The 18,405-nt window shown below is 41.2% G+C and overlaps 1 non-coding gene across 1 annotated transcript; it reads left to right on the top strand.

Moving 5' to 3' along the window:
- The first annotated feature begins 264 nt into the window (after positions 1 to 264).
- On the top strand, positions 265 to 370 carry LOC118147558 (U6 spliceosomal RNA). Its single transcript, XR_004734009.1, has one exon. It is a non-coding gene; the product is annotated as a U6 spliceosomal RNA (small nuclear RNA).
- The last annotated feature ends 18,035 nt before the right edge of the window (positions 371 to 18,405 follow it).

The raw sequence follows: 18,405 nt of genomic DNA, 5'->3' as shown, positions 1-18,405 counted from the left end.
TTTCAGAGAGGAGAAGGAAAGAATGGCCAGAAAATGAAATGAGGGAATAGTTAGTAGGCTTTCTGCCTCCCTCTAAGCTCAGTAGTAATGAAAATTGCAGGGAGAACATAACCACTCCTTGAGAGATCTGCAGGGAAGCATTTTGCTCAGGTGGGAAGAACAAGAGTGAGCATCACTGTCTACATGGATGTTGGGACCTAGATTAGTGTCCTGTGGCTGCCTATCCAGAGTCAACAAACTGAGATGCTTTAAACAATGCAAATGGTGTTCATTTCCACAGCATGAACACTAAAAGTGGAATGATACAAAGAAGATTACCACGGCCCCTGCACAGGATGGCTTGCAAGTTCATGAGGCATCCCATATTTTAAAAGGCTGCAAATGTATCCCCACAGTTCTGGAGGCAAGAAGTCTGAGATCAGGGTGTAGGCAGGGTCATGCGCTCTCTGAAGGCTGCAGAGGTAGATCACTGCTCACTTCTCTCTGGGCTTCTGGTGGTTTCCAGCTTCTTGCTGTCCTGGACGTGAAGTTGCATCTCTCCAGTCTTTGCCTCTGTCATCACAAGATGTTCTTCCCGTGTTGCTTCTCCTTCTCTAGTAAGAACACCAGTCAAATTGAAGTTATGACCCATTCTACTTCATTATGAACTCACCTTGATTATATCTGCAAATATGCTATTTCAAAATAAGGCCAATTCACAGATACTGGGGCTAGGACTTGAATGTTTCTTCTTTTGAGGAGTATAGTTCACCCTACAACAGGATTAGGAGTGAATTACAAGCCCAGCAGGATGAGTCTCACAGCGAATACAGAGAATCTTCCCAACTGTTTATTTCTTGGGTTACTGGTTCCAAGGTATCCATTTCTTCTGGGACTCTCTCATTCAACGTATGAGCCTCTCAGTGCCGAGAGCTGACAGTAGCTTAGAGAAAAGAAGTGTAAGTTGCTGCCCCCACAGACTGCCCAAGAGCTCTCATTCTTCCTCATGGATGCTGAGTGAGACCTGCTGCCTCTGGGACCCTCTGTCTCTGGAACCTCTCTCTTTTCTCCCTCATTGGGTATTTTCTATATTACCCACATTTTGTAACTCAGTGTGTGTATTGGTCTATTTTCATACTGCTATAAGAAACTGCCCAAGACTGGGTAGATTATAAAGGAATGAGGTTTAATTGACTCACAGTTCTGCATGGCCAGGAAGGCCTCAGGAAGCTTACAATCATGGCGGAAGGAAAAGGGAAAGTGAGCACCTTCTTTACAAAATATCAGGAAAAGTGAAAAGAGAAGAGTCCCTTATAAAACCATCAGATCTTGTGAGAATTCATTCACTATCACAAGAAAAGCATGAGGAACCACCTCCATGATTCAATTACCTCCACCTGGTCTCTCCATTGACATGTGGAGATTATAGGAATTATCATTCATGAGGAGATTTGGGTGGGGACATAAATACAAACCATATTACCATGTAGTTGACGAGGTGACCTTGTGAATGATATCTGCTTCTTGGACACTTTCCTGCATGCTAAGTATAAAAGACAAACATAGCCCTGCCCTGGAGGTGCTTATGATCCAGTAGCACACACATAGCTTTTCTTACTTTTTTCCTCTTTTCTAGTTAGATTCTCAATTCTGGGGAGCAGACCCTTTTATTATACATTAATTCCACCCACTCAACCACACAGTTCCATAGTGAATAAATATTTATTTTTAAATATTTATGATTATTTTAGAGTTATGGGCTGTGACCTGAAATCCATGAGTGGTCTGGTGTCTTGTCAATCACACTAGTCTCAACTTGCGCCCAAATACATGGGAACAGAAACTTCATTTCTATATTGAGTACAGATTCCTGGTTGACTGGCAAACAACAGCTTTTAATCACAGCAGATAAGAAACTAAAAAAAAGTAGTTTTTTTTTTTTTTTAACTCTGTTAGATCGATACTTCAACATCCTAAGGAAAAGATTATAGTTCCTGCACTGATTATCTGCGACTATTGTAAGAATTAATACAAACATGGTGGTTGAAAACAACAGAAATTTATTCTGTCACAATTCTCACACCAATTTGTACTTTTTATTTCTTATTAGTTTCTAAACTCTAAAGACATTCACGCTAGTATTAGATCTACTTATCTACAGCCAGAGACGGCTTTTATCATGGTGTCCTTAACAGCCAAGGTTATTAAAGTGTCTTTTCTCCAGGAAGATGCAATGGGAAAAAACAAAGAAACATCTCTGATTAGCCTCCAGCTATACCCCACCCTCCATCAAATAGACTGGATAGGCATAATGTAAACAGAACACATGGTTTCCAAACAAGAAAAATCCTATGAGGGAGAGGAGAAGGAGAGAGGACTCTCACAGTTCTCTAGAAAGCAGGTAACACATGCAATAATACAAACATTCTGCAGCCAGTGAACCTAGGTAGAAAATCAATGACATGGGATGTCGCACCTGATACTTTTAAAAGGAAGGAGGTAAATTTATGTATATGTTATAATCACTTTGGAAGGAAAATAGCATGTATTATATGAAAAAAGTGGGAAAAAACATGGACGGAGTATGCATCAGCATGTAATAAAAATCATCGTGTTTAAAGATTATAAGAAGTATTTTCAGGGCTTAGTTTTAAAATTATTTGAATAATCTAAATTCTTTAAAAATAACATTTATTATTTATATTTTTAGAAATAAAAACTTTAAATATCATTTTAGGAAAAAATGATATAACCAGCAACATATAATGGAATAAGAAAAGCAATGAGGAAGATGAAGTGTAATTGATCTTTTGATGAATTTTAGGATTTGACTACTAAATAAATTAATTCACAAAATTTACTTCTCTGAGGAAACTCAGAACAAAGAATGAATGAATAAAACATCATAAATATTTGGTAATTTGAAAGTAAGAAACATTTATGTTCTAATTTTTAGTGCTGAATAATTTGTAAGGAACAAAACAAAATATGCTATGCAAATGAATATGAAAGTTGAAACATGCAAGTATTAGAGCAGGCCTTGAAAGACAGCTATGTATCCTAGACATTTATTAAGTCTAGTTCAGGTGTAGGTACATTGCAGAAATGCAAGAAATATTTATTGAATAAATGAGTGAAAAGAATAGGTGTTTTAGCTGATGAAAATCCATTTTCAATAATTGTTCTTAGAAAGAGAAGTATCTTATATTACAACGAACCAATCCAAGAAAACTGTCAGCAAGATCCTGCCTATGCCCCCATTTTTTAATAAAATGCAATGTAAGTAACCTTCATCTGGATGCCCCCCACACCCCATATTCTCAGCTAAGAATGGTGTCTCCTCCTGGGCTCCTGGGGGATTTTTATCCACACTAGGGAGCAATCTGGTTTTGAGAAAGCCTGGAATCTGGCTTTCACTCCAGTGTTACTAACAGTTGTTTCTGGATTGTAGTGGTAAGGAAGCTTTATAAATCAGCTTATGTTCTTTATGCTAAGGCTCAGAGAAACACATATGCCATGGAGAGTTTTAATCACAGGAGAGATCCAATCACTCACGAAGTGCAAAGGGCCAACTGTATTTGGAGTTCTCTTTGATCATCCAGAAATGTGACTGTGAGAAAATAGAGTCAAAACTCAATGAAATTTTGAATTAGTTGCATAGTCGTTTTAAAATTAAACCCCTCTCTTCCCTTTTTAAAATAAGATTGAATTATTACTGGTACAGGTGTTTAAATCACAAATTGTTCTTGGTGCTTGTGATGGTTAATACTGAGTGTCGACTTGATTGGATTGAAGGATGCAAAGATCCTGGATGTGTCCGTGAGAGTGTTGTCAAGGGAGATTCACATTTGAGTCAGTGAGCTGGGAAAGGCAGGCCCACCCTTAACCTGGGGGGACGCTAATCAGCTGCCAGCACAGACAGAAGATAAAGCAGGCAGAAAAACCTGAAAAGACCAGACTGGCCTAGCCTCCCAGCCTACATCCTTCTCCTGTTGCATGCTTCCTGCCCTCGAACATTGGACTCCAAGTTCTTCAGTTTGGGGCTCGGACTGGCTCCCCTTGCTCCTCAGGAGGCCTGTTGTGGGACCTTGTGATCATGTGAGTTACTGCTTAATTATATATATAATTACTGTCATATATATAACTACTTAATTATGTATGTAATATGTATTATTAATCTGACTAATACAGTGCTCAAAATGCCAGCCATTTACAATTCTACTTCAGTCCATCACTTAAATCTTGGTGTGTCCTTGCTTTGTAACCATAGCTCTCCAATCTGTGCTCTCCAATCTTTATGTAAAACTTAAGTGATCCTATCAACTCCTGGAGATTTAACTACCAGTTTTTTGCAAAATAACATACTAAATCTCTCCATTCCAGATTTCTCCTAACTTCCAGATTTGCTGTATCCCACATACACTGTGTCCAAAGTGAATCCATTTCCGCTTCTCAATCCTTTAATTTCCTTTACTGAATAAGATGAAAAAGCACCCATCTTAGAGAGTGATGCTATTGCCCACTCAATTCCTTCGAAAGAAACATGTAATCAGCCTAGACTTTTCTCCTTCATATTCCTCTCTACACATGTTTATATTAACAAGCATTAAAAAAATGTGAGATAAGAGCTCTCTTCAAGCCCTTTTCTGCTTTATCTCCACTGCTGCCTTATGTCAGGTCCACTCATACATGAAGTTAGGGTATGGTTCTTATCTCCAGTTCATTTCTTCTGGGTTCCCCATGCATTTCAATGGAATCCCTTAAATTATTATCACATGTCCAATCTTCAGTTGGTAAATGGGTTGCCCAGCCTATCTTTCAAGTCTCATTTCTTATCCACATCTGAATTTCTTTGGGAGGCAGTTTCCTCCATTGTAAGAATGCATTTATGTTTTAATTTTAAATTGTGATCTTATCTCTCTGTACGAAGGATACCTGTGATTCTGTATAGTCATTAATTTAATTAGTCTTGGATGGACCAGGTACTGTAGGTTTTTCAACTCAAAAGATGATTCCAATACACAGCCAGTGTTTTTAGCTCATTAAATAAAATATAGCAATTGCTGTAGGTTGGGTTCCATATTGGTCAAGGTTCTCTAGAGAGGCAGAACTAATAGAATAAATCTATACAAAAAGGGGAGTTTATTAAGGAGTACTGACTCACATGAACACAAGGTGAGGTCCCACAATAGGCTTTCTGCAAGCTGAGGAAGAAGGAAGCCAGTGTAAGCCCCAAAACTGAAGAACTTGGGGTCCAGTGTTTGAGGCCAGAAGGCATCTAACATGGGAGACAGATGGAGGCCAGAAGGCTAACCCACTCTAGTCTTTCCACATTCTTTGGCTTGATTTTATTTTGGCTGCAGTGGCAGCTGATTAGATGGTGCTCACTCAGATTGAGGGTGGTCTGCCTTTCCCAGTCCACTGACTCAAAAGTTAATGTCCTTTGGCAAAACCTTCACAGACACACCCAGGATATTTTGCATCCTTCAGTCCAATCAAGTCGACACTCAATATTAACCATCACAGGTCCTTAACTCAAGTACTAATCCATATCCTTTCCTTCAACTATTTTGTCCTTCTCACCCTGGGTAGGTCTTCACTTTGGGGTGGGAGAAGTTTCATAAACTGATCCTAGACTTCATCAGCATCGGATGCCACCTTCTCTGGTTTCCTGAGAGGCCTCCAAGCACCTCTGTCTCTGCAATCAGTCAACCAATCCAGCTAGTAAGCAAGGAAGCCATCAGAATTGAGGTCCTGTGAACCCACACATGCCGCAACAAACACATCTCTGGTAGATGAAGAGTTCTCTCTTCTTTTGAAAGTGGGAAAGCCTCCTTTGCTTTGACTCCTTCTCAGGTGCCATTCAGAATTAATCTGAACAGATTTTTGATGATCTGCGTGAACAGCTGTTCAGTGACTGAAAGTGACTGACCTTGAAAGTCAGAAATGAGGATGGGATCTGAAAGCACTGAGGAGTATTTTCTAGAAGAATAGTTAAGTCAGGACTGAAAACATATATTAAGAGATTTATGAAAACAATAATACCAATACAAAAAATGAGAGTTCGCTGGCAGTCTAAGATCAAAACCTACTGATAGAGTTTGATATCAACTCCTGAAGGGGTCCTTTGATGTCTTCTGAGTGCTCTCAACATCTAACTGGTCAACAATATGGTCTAAAGTCATGTTTGTTTTTCATGGCGCTTGTCACTCTTTGCCCTAATATGTTATTTATTTGATTTATATTTGCATAATGTCTTCTCATCTGGCAGATTTGCCTGCCTGGGCCTGTTTTGTTCTTCCCTGTATGCCCAATGCTAGGAGAGGATTCTTGTTGAACCCAGGAGGAGGCCCTTGCAGGTGTGTTTAAGAAGACAAGATGGCACCACAGGACCGTATTTTCCTCCACCCTTAAACAAAAGCTAACCTTTTTGAGAAAAATTAATAAAAAATACAAATAAAGCCTGAATTAGGCCATTCTTGCATTACTATAAAGAAACACCTAAAACTAGGCAATTCTTAAAGAAAAGAGTTTTCATTGGCTCCCAGCTCTGCAGGTTATACAGGGAGCATAAAAGCATCTGCATACTTCCTGGGGAGGCTTCAGGACACTTACAATCCTGGCATAAGGCAAAGCAGGAGCAGGCATATCACATGGCAAAAACAGAAGCATGAGAGTCGGGGGGAAGTGCTACATGGATTTAAACATCCCGATCTAACAGGAATTCACTCACTACAGCGAAGACGATACCAACGGGGATGGTACAAAACCATTCATAGGAAATTACTCCCACAATCCAGTTACATTGCACCAAGCCTCACGTCTAACATTGGTGATTACATTTCCGTATTAGATTTGGGTGGGGACACTAATCCAAATTATGTCATTCTATGTCATTCTGCCCTGGGTCCCTCCCAAATCTCATGTTCTTCTCACATTTCAAACTACAACCATGTCTTCCCAATAATTCCCAAAGTCTTAACTCATTCCAGCATTAACTTAAAAGTCCAAAGTCCAGAGTTTTATTTGAGACAAGGCTAGTCCCCTCTGCCTATGAACCTGTGAAATAAGAAATATGTTAGTTATTTCCAAGATACAATGGGAATACAGGCATTGGGTAAATACTCCCATTTCAACAGGGAAAAAGCCAAACAAACAAACAAGAACAAAAACAAAAAAACAAGGGCTACAGGGTCCATGCAAGTTCAAAACCCAGCAGGGCAGACAGCATATCCTGAAGCTCCAAAATAATCTCCTTTCACTCCATACCCCAAATCCAGGGTACACTGGTGGAATGGGTAGGCTCCCAAGGTCTTGGGTAGTTCTACCCCTGTGGTTTTGCAGCGTTCAGCCTCCATAGCTGTTCTCCCAGGCTAACATTGAGTGCCTGTGACTTTTCTACATGCAGGGTGCAAGCTGTTGGTGGTTCTATCATTCTGTGGTCTGGTGGATAGTGGTCCTCTACTCACAGTTTCACTAGGAAGTGCCTCAGTGGAGACTCTATGTGAGAACCCCAACCCCACATTTTATGCACTGCTATAGTAGAGCTTCTCTATGAGGGCTTCACCCCTGCAGGGAGCTTGTGCCAGAACATCCAGGCTTTTCCATATATCCTCTGAAATCAAGACAGAGTCTCACAAGCCTTAACTCCTGCACTCTGTGCACTGCAGGTTTAACACTACATGGAAGCCAAGGCTTAAGGCTTGTACTCTCCAAAGCAGCAGTGATATGGTTTGGCTGTGTCCCCACCCAAATCTTATGTTGAATTATAGCTGCCATAATTCCCATGTGTTGTGGAAGGGCCCCAGAGTGAGATCACTGAAACATGGGGACAGTTTCCCCCCATCCTGTTCTCATGGTAGTGAATAAGTCTCATGAAATCTGATGATTTTATATGGGATTTGCCCATTCACTTGCCTCTCATTCTCTCTTTCAGCCACCATATGAGGCATGTCTTTCACCTTCTGCCATGATTGTGAGGCCTCCCCAGCCACATAAAACTGTGAGTCCATTAAACCTCATTTTCTTTATAAGTTACCCAGTCTCAGGTATGTCTTTATCAGCAACATGGAAATGGAATAATATAAGCAGCCTGAGCTATACCTGGGCCCCTTTGAGCCACAGCTGGAACTGAAACATCTGGGATACAGGAAGAAGTGTCCTGAGGCTGCACAAGGTCTTGGTTCCTGGTCCTGACTGTTCAATCTTCATAAGCCTCTGGGTCTCTGATAGAAGGGGCGGCCCTAAACGTTCTTCAATACCTTCCGGGCTTGTCTTTATTGCCTTGGCTATTAGCACTTGGCTCCTTTTACTTATGCTCATTACTGCAGCTTGCATGAATTCCTTCCCTTAAAGTAGGCTTTCCAGGCTACACATTTTTCAAACTTGTACTTTCTGCTTCCCTTTTAAATATAAGTTCTAGCTTAAAGTCATTTCTTTGCTCTCATATCTGAACATAACTTGCTTAGAGCATCCAGGCCAATTCTTGAACATTTTTCTGCTTTTAAATTTCTTCTACCAGATATCCTAAATCATCACTTTTGAGTTCAAAGTCTATTAGATTCCCAGATCAGGGGCATGATGCAGTCAACTTCTTTGCTAAGGAGTAAGAAAATGACCTTTGCTCCAGTTCCCAGTAAGTTTCTCATTTCCATCAGAAACTCATCAGCTTAACCCTTACTGTCCATATCACTATGAGCATTTTGATCACAACCATTTAACCAACCTCTAGGAAGTTCCAAACTTTCACTCATCTTCCTGTCTTCTAAGCCTCCCAGATTCTTCCAACCTCTGCCTGTTACCAATTCCAATGCTATTTCCACATTCTCAGGTATCTTTATAGCAATGCCCCACTCCTCTGTACCAATTTTCTGTATTAAGCAGTTCATACATTGCTTTAAAGGAATACTTGAGACTGGTTAATTTACAAAGAAAAGAGGTTTCACAGGTTCATCGTTCTGCAGCATCTAAAACACCTGGGGAGGCTTAGAAAATTTACAGTCATAACGGAGGGCAAAGAGGAAGTAGGTTTATCACATGGTGAAACCAGGAGCAAGTAAGAAGGAAGAAGATGCTACATACTTTCAAAGCAGCAGATTTAACGAGAACTTGCTATTGCAAAGACAGTATAAAGATGACGGTACTGAGCCATGCATGAGAAATCGTTCTTACAGTCTAGTCACCTCCCACCAGACATTCCCCCCACCACCAAAATTGGGGATTACAATTGAACATGAGATTTGGGTGGGGGCACATATCCAAAGTATATCAAAGTCCATTGGTCTTCTGCCTCAAAGAATGGTGTTTAAATCTTACTTACCACATATTTTCATATAATAGGAGATAAATGTGCTCTTTTTGGAAACCATTCAGTTTGAATTCATGCTTTCAAAATGTATATTTTGATGACAGGAGGCACAACTTTAACGGGAAGCATATTCCTGAAGTTCACTCAAGTGGGAGCGTATGTCAAACGTTCGTTCTCTGATTATTCTGGATGGTGAGCTCTATCTATCATACAGTGGTTACTATCACTTGAAACAAAATTGATGGTGCCTCAGACCACAAGATTGTGAGATTGTGTGTATGTGTGCAAGGCCACACACTCCATCAGCCCCGAGATTTACTCTGGAGAAAGCAGCTGCTTGCATTGCTGACTTGCATTTATTTAATAATCAAGGATTTCTCCTTCCTAGAGAAAATAATTCTTACCTAAAACTGAAAGAAACAAATATTTATTTAAAAATTATTTACAGAACAACATAATTCAGATCCTGATAAGAAGGTCCAGAATAAACTGATATAGATGACCATCTTTTTTACACCAAGTTTCCTATTTCACATATTTAGACTCCATCTCAAACTGACAGTAGTTTATCCTGAGTAAACCAATCTAAAACTCTGAATGATGGAATGGACAAAACGTGAACATTTGAGACTCTTATTTTATTTCACTGACTTATTCAGGAATTCCTACCTGTTGAGCATTAGCACCTGAAAACTCTCAGATGAAGGGTGTAGCCTTGGTGTCCCCAACAAAACTAAACTCCCAAGTATTTCTATGTGATGACAATGGTTAAGAGCAACCAGATTATTAAAATAAAAATTATTCAATGAAAACGTAATATAAATATTCCAACTTGGCCAGGTGCCGTGGCTCATGCTTGTAATCCCAGCACACTGGGAGGCCGATGCAGGCTGATGGCACGGTCAGGAGTTTGGGACCAGCATGGCCAACATGGCGAAACTTAGTCTCTACCAAAAATACAAAAATTTGCCAGGCATGGTGGCAGGCACCTGTAATCCTAGCTACTTGGGAGGCTGAGGTAGGAGAATTGCTTGAACCCGGGAGGCGGAGGTTGCTGTGAATTGAGATGGAGCCATTGCTCTCCAGCCTGGGTGACAGAGCAAGTCTCCATCTCGAAGATAAACAAATAAACAAATTAGTTAAAATTAAGAAAATGATGATCTCAATATAAAAATGATGAGAATATGAATAAATATCAAATAACTTAAAATTGTACATTTCAGTCTATGAACTTTTTCACCTGCTCTATATTAAGTTCTCAATTTTGATGTCACATCTCAAGTGTTAAACCATGGCTTTTTGTAAGACTTTTAATTTACAAATAATTTTCACACACGTGAATCCTGATTTAAACAAAGTCAAATTGCACGATAGAAAGCTACTCAAGCGCATTAAAGTTATCTCCGGAGAGATCTTGTGCATACCTTAAGAAATGGTTCTGCATTTACGAAGTCTTTTAAATTAGCTTTAAAAGTTCTTACAGAAAGGCATTTATCTTTCTACATTTCCTCATGCAGAAACAAAAACTGGATAAATAAGTCAAATCTGATCGCATCACATTTTGACAAGCAAAAGCCTCTGTTATAAAATAAAATCTATCCCCTGCTTCCACTACAGATTAGTGTCACAACATCAATTCCGCTCCTCAATTTAACAATTCAATCAGAGACACCCTTTGGTCAGAATACAAGACAAAAATGTCAGGAAGGCTCTTCAAAATAAAGTTTTGTTCATTTTAACATTTAACAAATATCGTTAGTAGAAACTGAAAAAACGGGGGGAAAATATCATACAAAACTCCTTATACCCTCTCTCCAAATAAAAAAAAAACATTTACTGAGGCTTCAAATACTATTTGAGGCATCACAAGAGCTGAGAGTTATATAGAAGTTTGTCTTTTCAAACACAATTTTTACAATCATTGTCCCATCACAGTCAACCAAGAATAAAGGCTTTTCTTTCTAGCAGTCTCATTTCCTTGCCTTGGGAAATCAGGAACAACGAGAACAGCTATGGAGGACAGCTATGGAGGACAGCTATGGAGGACAGCTATGGAGGACAGCTATGGAGGACAGCTATGGAGGACAGCTATGAAGGACAGCTATGGAGGACAGCTATGGAGGACAGCTATGGAAAACAGCTATGGAGGACAGCTATGGAGGACAGCTATGAAGGACAGCTATGGAGGAGAGCTATGGAGGAGAGCTATGGAGGACAGCTATGGAGGAGAGCTATGGAGGACAGCTATGGAGGACAGCTATGGAGGACAGCTATGGAGGACAGTTATGGAGGACAGCTATGGAGGACAGCTATGGAGGACAGCTATGGAGGACAGCTATGGAGGACAGCTATGGAGGACAGCTATGAAGGACAGCTATGGAGGAGAGCTATGGAGGACAGCTATGGAGGACAGCTATGGAGGACAGCTATGGAGGACAGCTATGAAGGACAGCTATGGAGGACAGCTATGGAGGACAGCTATGGAGGACAGCTATGGAAAACAGCTATGGAGGACAGCTATGGAGGACAGCTATGAAGGACAGCTATGGAGGACAGCTATGGAGGACAGCTATGAAGGACAGCTATGGAGGACAGCTATGGAGAACAGCTATGGAGGACAGCTATGGAGAACAGCTATGAAGGACAGCTATGGAGGACAGCTATGGAGAACAGCTATGAAGGACAGCTATGGAGGACAGCTATGGAGAACAGCTATGGAGGACAGCTATGGAGAACAGCTATGGAGGACAGCTATGGAGGACAGCTATGGAGAACAGCTATGGAGGACAGCTATGAAGGACAGCTATGGAGGACAGCTATGGAAAACAGCTATGAAGGACAGCTATGGAGGACAGCTATGGAGGACAGCTATGGAGGACAGCTATGGAGAACAGCTATGAAGGACAGCTATGGAGGACAGCTATGGAGAACAGCTATGAAGGACAGCTATGGAGGACAGCTATGGAGAACAGCTATGGAGGACAGCTATGGAGAACAGCTATGAAGGACAGCTATGGAGGACAGCTATGGAGAACAGCTATGAAGGACAGCTATGGAGGACAGCTATGGAGAACAGCTATGGAGGACAGCTATGGAGAACAGCTATGGAGGACAGCTATGGAGGACAGCTATGGAGAACAGCTATGGAGGACAGCTATGAAGGACAGCTATGGAGGACAGCTATGGAAAACAGCTATGAAGGACAGCTATGGAGGACAGCTATGGAGGACAGCTATGGAGGACAGCTATGGAGAACAGCTATGAAGGACAGCTATGGAGGACAGCTATGGAGAACAGCTATGGAGGACAGCTATGGAGAACAGCTATGAAGGACAGCTATGGAGGACAGCTATGGAGAACAGCTATGGAGGACAGCTATGAAGGACAGCTATGGAGGACAGCTATGGAAAACAGCTATGAAGGACAGCTATGGAGGACAGCTATGGAGGACAGCTATGGAGGACAGCTATGGAGAACAGCTATGGAGGACAGCTATGGAGAACAGCTATGAAGGACAGCTATGGAGGACAGCTATGGAGAACAGCTATGGAGGACAGCTATGAAGGACAGCTATGGAGGACAGCTATGGAAAACAGCTATGAAGGACAGCTATGGAGGACAGCTATGGAGGACAGCTATGGAGGACAGCTATGGAGGACAGCTATGAAGGACAGCTATGGAGGACAGCTATGGAGGACAGCTATGGAGGACAGCTATGAAGGACAGCTATGGAGGACAGCTATGGAAAACAGCTATGGAGGACAGCTATGGAGGACAGATATGGAGGACAGCTATGGAGGACAGCTATGGAGGACAGCTATGGAGGACAGCTATGGTCAGAGCATCCGGAGTAATAGGGAGAACCTATTTTTGCGGGAAGGACCCATGAAGGGGCATTTACAATGCACATACCAACCAAGTCCTCAGTCTCTGCAGGAGCAAGGGGTATTCTAATCCTGAAGAGAATGGCTGAGACAGTTCCAGGGGCTGTCTCTGGAAAGGAAATATAGAGATTACAAATAAAGAGTGGCATATCCATATCATGGATATCAGCCTTAAAAAAGAAAGCATATCATGGATATCAGCCTTAAAAAAGAAAGCATATCATGGATATCAGCCTTAAAAAAGAAAGCATATCATGGATATCAGCCTTAAAAAAGAAAGCATATCATGGATATCAGCCTTAAAAAAGAAAGCATATCATGGATATCAGCCTTAAAAAAGAAAGCATATCATGGATATCAGCCTTAAAAAAGAAAGCATATCATGGATATCAGCCTTAAAAAAGAAAGCATATCATGGATATCAGCCTTAAAAAAGAAAGCATATCATGGATATCAGCCTTAAAAAAGAAAGCATATCATGGATATCAGCCTTAAAAAGGAAAGCATATCATGGATATCAGCCTTAAAAAAGAAAGCATATCATGGATATCAGCCTTAAAAAAGAAAGCATATCATGGATATCAGCCTTAAAAAAGAAAGCATATCATGGATATCAGCCTTAAAAAAGAAAGCATATCATGGATATCAGCCTTAAAAAAGAAAGCATATCATGGATATCAGCCTTAAAAAAGAAAGGAAATTACATGCTACAACAGGATGAAGCTTGAGGATACTATCCTAAGCAAAATGAGTCAGTCTCAAAAAGGAAAAGTAGTATAATATTCTTCTCATATAAGGTACCTAGAGTCCAAGTGTACAGAGGCAGAAAGGAGAAGGTTTGCTCTCAGGGGGCTGGGAGTGCTGAGGGGAATGGGGACATGTGTTTAATGCACACAAAGCTTGAATCTGGGATGGTGATGATGGTTGTATTACGATTTAAATGTACTTTCTTTCATTAAACTCTTCACCTAAGAATGGTTAGATGGTAACTTTTATGTTAAGCTTATTGTATTTGTCAGGGTTCTCTAGAGGGACCGAACTAATAGGATATATGTAGCTATGAAGGGGACCATGTGATTAACATGGTCACAAGGTAAAGTCCCAAGGTGTCTGCAAAGTGAGGAGCAAGGAAGCCAGTCGTGGCTCAGTCTGAGTCCCAAAACTTCAAAAGTAGGGAAGCCGACAGTGTAGCCTCCAGTCCGTGGCTGAGAGCCTGAGAGTCCCTGGCAAACCACTGCGGTTAAGTCCAAAAGTCCAAAGGGCAAGAACTTGGAGTCTGATGTTCGAGGGCAGGACACATCCAGCGTGGGAGAAAGACGAAAACCGGAAGACACAGCACATCAGCTTCTTCCACCTTCCTCTGCCTGCTTTTTCTAGCTGCACTGGCAGCCGACTGGATGGTGCCCACACACACTGTGGGTGAATCTCTCCAGTCCACTGACTCAAAGGTTAGTCTCTTCTGGCAACATCCAGAAACACCCAGAGATGCCCAGAAACAATGCTTTGCATCCCTCAATCCAATCAGGTTGAAACAATATTAATCATCACACATATTTTACCAGAATAACAATAGATACTACAGGGTAACGTGGCTGTTCCTTACAGTACGCTTCTTCATGACACAGGGACATCACCTGGGAATTCATGAAACAAATGAAACAAATGGTTTTAAACTTCAAACCAGACCCACCTAATCAGAACCTCGGGGGGAAGCCCTAGCAACCTCTGGCCAGCTCTCCAGGTGATTCTGAGGCACACTCCAATTTGAGAACACTTGTGTAGGGGCCAAAAGCATGAAATCAGTTCCACCTTGCTTCTCATGCTAGCTGTGCTCTGTGTCAGTTATGTGCCTTAGGGCAAGTGTCTCACCACCTTGCCATTTAGTTTTCCCATCTGGAAAATGGAGATACTGGCATTGCTTTGAGATCATTAATTGAAAACAGTATCTAACATCATAGTAAGCTGTCAGTAAACGATTGGTCTTATTAGCAGCTGAGAAAAATTCACCTCAATTATTTGGCGTCTTTCCTTGCCTGCCTCCTACAAGAGGCAGATTCTACCAATAAAATGACAGTAGACTTCAGGAGACTTGCGCACCTATTTCAAATGTCAGTAGAGCTGGGAGCAGGTGTAATGAATTTAATTTAAAACTCATAATATAAAAGTTTAATTTACATGCAAGGCACTGAAATGTAGATTTATACAGGCTCACAAGTCACTAATAATTTTTCTTCTGGCCATAGAGGGCTCTGATCTCAGGAGTGGGATCTCAAAATTCCAGTTGGTGACAAAAATTCTCTCAGAACAGCTCATAGCATTCTAAGCCATTTTAAGGTAAAGATAAGCCTTCATTCTTATGTACACAAAATTGCATGGATATCTTAGAACCTCGGGAACAGTAAAAGTAAAATATTTAATGCAGATCTTATCATACATAAAATGAAGGGCGAATGTGTAGAGTGTGCCTGGATACCACGATCGCTCCCAGTTAATTATCCTGAGAGTTCTGGAGCAGAACTAATCAGGGTTGGAAGCTAGTTGTATCACTTTCTTTATTTAAAATGCAAACAAACCTGATTTTTCTACTGTGTCAATTTACTTCCACCTTTTGAGATTGCCTTCCCACACCCAGGAAGATTGGGACATGGGCACAAATGAAATTCTCTTCTATCTTTTGGATGTATCAAGAATTTCTGAAGTCAGATGACTACAGGTACTCTAAAGGGATCTCGATTTCGTATGTAGGTGCATTTGGGTCTGTTTTTGCCTAATACATCTTAACTTTTAAGGAAATAATATCAATATTTAAAACACATGAAATTCCAGGAAACCTGGTAGAGGAAGTGCCACAGATGACTCCAGACAGAACCCCTGCGCAGGTGGAAAGGAGAGGCATCCTTTAGGTTCAGACATTGATGTAACCAAAATAACACTCCTGTCAGGGCTCAGTGGGTCCAAACCATAAAGCACTGGAATGCATTCTCCCTTCTGCAGTGCCTGGGAGCTGGTACTAAGACTGTTAACACTTTCGGTCAAAGACACAGAGCTGCGTCAAAGTTAAGTAACTTGCTTAAGGTCAGAATAATTAAGTGAGAGAATAACAATTTGAACTCAGAGTCACAGAGAGTATTTTCCACCTTTTCTATTTCCAGCATTGGTACTGCCTGGGAACTTGCTAGAAATTGCAGAGTGCCGCCCTTATCCTAGAGCTGTGCAACCGAACTGCATTTTCACAAGTTTCCAGAGCTTTTCTCCTCACTTTAACATTCGAGGGACATTGCTTTAGCTTTAAGCTACTTGGCCACCGTACCACAGTGCCTAAAATTTCACATCATGCCCCATTTTGAATTAAGGTAAATAATGCCTGCCAAATGAAGGGAAACAATGCATCTGATAAAAACCCAGTCCCAGGCTGATAGCTGGAGAGTGGAGAAGGTCACATCCTGCATTTGGATCCTGTGGCAGATATCTTCTGGAAGTGATTCCCACATCAGTGCGTAAAGGTAGCAGGTTTTGAGAGGATAAGACTCAAACCTGAGTGGTGCAGGCCTGAGAAGCAGGAAGGGTGGAAACTTGCAGACGGTCATGAGATGGCATCTGATGGCTGAGGAGGAGGGAAAGAGAAGCAGAGACACACAGGCCATCGATGACGAATGACACCTAGAAAAATACTCGGTTTGATCAACCTACGCTCCACCCACTTTCCCACCCCAAAACCCACGTTTTACAGGAGAATAAGGAGATGGATAGTGTTTTCCTAGGCTACACAGCCAAATACTGGACAAGCCAGTGGAGGACTCAGGCTGTGACCACCATTCCAGTCCTGTTTCCTAGGACATTAGGGTCCCCTTAATGCTTTGAGAATCAGGTAACATTCATTTCAGAAGAATAAGAGGCAAGGATCAGAATGAGAAAAGTTCTCATCAAATTCTTTTTTCCTAGAAATCAAAACGTACTGTTTAAGATAAAGTTAAAAGTAGAATCTCAAGAGGGCCTTTCACAATCACACAACTCCACCATCCCCAAAACAAATTATTTGAAACCAGCAAAAAGTGCTAGGATCCCATATAACAATATGAGTGTGCTATGCTGTGATCAGGCAATAAAAAACCAGTGGAAAGAGACAAGGAAGTTTACTGGATTCTTCAGAGGGTAATATAATTTACAAGTGGACCACAGAATATGCACTGTGTTAGCTGAAGACTCAGAATCATGCAAAAGTGGACAAATGAAGGGTGTCTGGGAAATGTGCACGAGAGCATTTGAGAGGGACCAGGAGGAGGCAGCAGAAAAGAAGCTGGGTGCAGGGTCTGCCAACCGTGTATCAGTCTGTTTTCACACTGCCGTAAAGAAATACCCAAGACTGGGTAATTTATAAAGGAAAGAGGTTTAATTGACTTACGGTTCTGAATGGCGTGGAAGGCCTCAGGAAGCTTACAATCATTGCAGAAGGACGTTCTTTACATTGTGGCAGGAATGAGAGAGAAAAGAGCTGGGGAAACAACTGCTTATAAAACCATCAGACCTTGTGGGAACTCATTATCGTGAGAACTCACTCATTATCATGAGAACTCACTCATTATCGTGATAACTCACTCATTATCAGGAGAACAGCATGGGGGACACCACCCCCATGATCCAATCCTCTCCTATCAGGCCCTTCTCTTAACACCTGGGGATTGCCATTAGAGATGAGATTTGGGTGGGGACACAGAGTCAAACCATATCAAACAGGTTCTGACTGTCAGTTCCCACGTGGCCCTATTATCTTATTCAAACACTTCACGTCCTCTGTGCCACATTTCTCTCATCTTAAAACACAGAAACAACGTATGCCCTAGTTCTGCATAGAAATGTTATGAAAATTAAAATGAGAATCCTAGAAAATACCTTATAAGCTCTAATTTCACTGTACTTCCATTCATGGTTTTCTGAATGAGTAAAGAAATGAATGAAATGAAGGAATACTAAGGTATCTTGATCCTGGTCATTCAGAGATGGAAGCGTTTACAGAGAGAAGTTACTGCATGCATGCTCAAGAAATTCTCATTGTTTTCTTGTTCTGCTTCTGTTCACTGCAGAGTAATCAGATTTGCTTATTGTCAGTTAAGATTAGAAACTGCTTAGGGAAAGTTTCTTAGAGCACCCTGATGTTCATTACCCAAAGATCACCTTGGCATATGTTAAGGGCCAGAAATTTTGGTAAAGAAAATAGAACCTGCACAGATCATGCCA

Source organism: Callithrix jacchus, chromosome 14, assembly GCF_049354715.1.
Source record: "Callithrix jacchus isolate 240 chromosome 14, calJac240_pri, whole genome shotgun sequence".
NCBI classification, from domain to species: Eukaryota; Metazoa; Chordata; class Mammalia; order Primates; family Cebidae; genus Callithrix; species Callithrix jacchus.
The sequence above is the reverse complement of the archived record's forward strand: the minus strand, read 5'-3'. Positions and strand labels throughout refer to the sequence as shown.